The following is a 4145-nucleotide window of genomic DNA, read 5'->3' on the forward strand; positions in this document are numbered from 1 at the left end:
TTATATCTACAACTCTGTTTCCGATATACTCTTCCCCTTTTCTCTGTAAGTGACCATACCACCTTAGTCTGCTTTCTTGTATGTTTTTCCCCATGGGTCCCACTTTCACAGCTCCTCTAACAAATTCATTTCTAATTCAGTCCTTCCTTGTTACTTATCAGTTTGGTTTACAGAAAAAAGACTTAGACTGTGCTGGAGAGGAAGGATCTAATGATATGAAATTCAAGTCAATGTCAGTTACATAGTACAGGACACACTGTTTATTTATAAAATTCGATTCGCAGGAGTTGGATGACTCTCTTATTTGTCGGGAAAAAACTCATCATTCTCTGCTTTTTTGGAAGATACAGGTATTGTAAAATATATCGAAAAGCAGCAATAACTACATCGCTTTTCTTCCGATTGTGCAAGGAATGCCATCACGAAATCGACGTCAACTAACCACACATAATTACGCAGTTAAGAATCTTCTGACGATGTCTTCACACCAGCCACAGGGCAGGCGTGCCGGAAGGCATGCTGGCTGAGACATTGCATCCTCACGCACTCACGTTCCGGCCGCTTCCGCTCCGCATGTCATCCGCTGGAAGCCTAGGCTCAGGACACCGCACCACACCATGAGGGACTGCCAGCCATCTACCGTTAAGAGTACATCTCCCGGTATTAGCACGTTGACCGTACAGAGACTGTCGGTCAGTACTAAACGTACACGATGCTTTCTGAGTGCCCAGTAAGCTCTGCTGCCCGTTACAGCGGGTACAAGCTAAATTTCTGAGGCCATTCAGGGGCCAGTGGTCCCCTCTGTTCGCATCTGTGTCCTTTGCTGGGGAATTCCCATCTCATGTGGCTACTTCTGGTCGCAGCATTTGCACCTCAGACCAGCAGAGCAGGCTGTCCCGTAATACTGTGCTTCTATTGACTTAAATAATACAATCCAGGAACAACACTAATACCTCTTTTGTGCTGAAAAAAGTAATGGATACCTGGAAAACACCACCTGTGGATTTATTGCAGATATTCCCTCATTCTATCGGATTGATTGATTAATTAATTAAGTCAATACCCTCTGTGTGGACAGTGCTCTTTGCAGACAATTGGTCGATGCTAGGACTGGTGTATTTTGCCGGATTAGATCCTGAAACTGCCCGGTTTCCAAACCCTTCTTGATTTTTTGATACTGATTTTGTGGATACTGACAAAGTTAAATAGGTTGGTAGGAAGTGTGTTACATTGGAGGTAGCTGAGATTTTCAAATTTCACTTCAATTGCGCTGTCTTTATACAGTTTCAGGAGACAGATCAGGGCTTGACTGGAGTGCATCCATCCTTGGCCCCTATCTCTGATGTAATGCATGGTGGTTCCACCTACGAGTTCCCTCCTGATTCTGTCCTGAAGCTGCCCTGTGTCATGGGAGTCCACACCTGAAATCGATACAGGTAAACACACATGCAGAAAAGTAGTTCATTTGCTCATGGTATTGACAACTGCACTACATTTACAAACAATTTTAGAATACATTGCGAAAAGTGATATGATTGCATGAGCAAAATGACGTAAAACCACTAAAATTACGAAAATTGATGGAAAATACCCCAAAATGTGAAGAAATTGAGGCGGAATGAGGACTACTTGCATGTCTGCTTGGTACAGCAGAATTCTTGTACATGGGAACGAATACGTGACAGCAAGAGGAATACGAGAAATAGTTGACATGGAAGCACTGGAAACCAGGGAAACACATAAGACGGCTGAAATAGATTGTTTTACGTAGATGGCCACCAAATGTAGAGTAGTAAATTTATATATGTCAGAATCTAAAACCCAGGTCTCGCCCCAAAGTCATCGGCATCCACCTCACAGATTATTGTAAGTTTCTTTAGCTGAAGAGCGTTGCATTACCAGCTGGGAGACTGCAATATACAATTACAGAATGCATCGCGTGTGTTTTAAACCCCAACAAACCACATTTACAAAGTGCTTCTGTGAACTCTTTACCAATCACAACCATGCAATGTCATCTAACAAACACCTTACAACCAGTTGCTGTATGGCTTTCAACATCATTCTGCCGTATGTCTGTTGAGGTAATAGGGATACATGCAACCTGACTGCTGTCTTTGAAGCTTTCTTGGCAAAGAGAACCATCTGCTTCTTGGTGTGGGTTAAACGATGATAGAAGTTAGATGGATTAATCGGTTGAGAAGGGTTGTAACAAAGTATGATTTAACGGTAGACTAATGACGTATTCTAGAGAGAGGGAGATGTTGCAGCAGGTCATTTATCATGTGTTTAATCATTTTTCCTGTTGTTCTGTTGTGGTGCATCAATTGTGTGGTAAAACTTTCGTTCGAATGATATACAACTGCGTGTTCTGTGTGTAACCTAGAGTAATTGTTAATAGAAAACCTATCCTTACCACAATGTGCAGAGGACTTCCAACGCATGTGTTATGAATCACGTCCAGAGATGGAAAACTTTTTGCAACACCTCCTCTAGATAAACAGTGATGTATGTGACGTACTCCATTTCTCTGTCACATCTTGGACATAATTCAAAGTTAGTGACAGGAGTTTGTGAGGTACGGCAATCCCTGTGTATATATTGGCTTAACAAATGATCTCTCTCTCTCTCGCTCTCTCTCTCTCTCTCTCTCTCTCTCTCTCTCTCTGTGTGTGTGTGTGTGTGTGTGTGTGTGTGTGTGTGTGTGTGTGTAAGATACTGTGTTCTGTTCGTGGAGTTAGTGCAGTATGGAGTGTAAATTCTAATGTCAAACACAGCTGCTATACGTTATGTTCTACGATCATTTATCTTTTCCCAGTACCTTCTTGGTATGATACCGAAACATTACAAGAACTCTATAGAATTGACGCCCCAAGTGATTTACGTAAAATGCATTAAATGCCTTCTACCTCGACCTACAACATGCATAACTCAAGTGTTTCTTATTCTTCTTCTTTTTCGCCTCTTATATTGCCACAACATTCTCAGATGTATCAGGCTTGTATCTACTATACGCCAATAAGGAATGCTAAACTCCTCAGCATGCAAACATCTGGAGAGATCATGTGGAACTGGACAGGTGACATGAGTTAGACTGATATGGAACAATGTTCGCAGAATGGCAGTTATAGTACTGTAATGAGAATGCCGTTCTACACACATCAAAAAACGTTTCCCATCACCTCGGTTCCGAGAGTTTCGGAACCTGTACAGATAATTGGAATAGAGATCAACATAAACATCATTTCCGCCCTTTTTATTGCTCATGAAAACCACACATTGCATGTTGTACCACCATACAGCGAGACATTCAGAGGTGGTGTTCCAAATAGCTGTACACAGCGGTACTTATAATGCCCAGTAGCACGTCCTCTAGCACTGATGCATGCCTGTATACTATCCACAAGTTCACCAAGGCACTGTTGGTCCAGATTGTCCCACTCTTCAACGGCAAATCAGCGTAGATCCCTCAGAGTGGCTGGTGGGTCATGTCGTCCATAAACAGCTCTTTTCAATGTATCCCAGGCATGTTCGATAGGGATCATGTCTGAAGAACATGCTGGCCACTCTAGTCGAGCGATGTCGTTATCCTAACGGAAGTCATTCACAAGATGGGCACTATTGGGACGCGAATTGTCGAACATGAAGACGAACGCCTCGCCAATATGCTGCCGATATGGTTGCACTATAGGTCGGAAAGTGGCATTCACGTATCTTACAGCCGTTACGGCAACTTCCATGACCACCAGCGGCGTACGTCTGCCTCACATAATGCCACCCCAAAACAGCAGGGAATCTCCACCTTGCTGCACTCGCTGGACAGTGTGTCCAAGGCGTACAAAAATGGCTCAAATGGCTCTGAGGACTATGGGACTCAACTTCTGAGGTCATTAGTCCCCTAGACCTTAGAACTACTTAAACCTAACTAACCTAAGGACATCACACACATCCATGCCCGAGGCGGGATTCGAACCGGCGACCGTAACGGTCTCACGGTTCCAGACTGCAGCGCCTAGAACCGCACGGCCACTTCGACCGGCCAAGGCGTACAGCCTGACCGGGTTGCCTCCAAAGACGTCTCCTACGATTGTCTGGTTGAGGGAATATGTGATACTCATTGGTGAAGAGAACGTGATGGAAATCCT

The sequence above is a fragment of the Schistocerca serialis genome, chromosome 3 (assembly GCF_023864345.2).
Source record: "Schistocerca serialis cubense isolate TAMUIC-IGC-003099 chromosome 3, iqSchSeri2.2, whole genome shotgun sequence".
NCBI lineage: Eukaryota > Metazoa > Arthropoda > Insecta > Orthoptera > Acrididae > Schistocerca > Schistocerca serialis.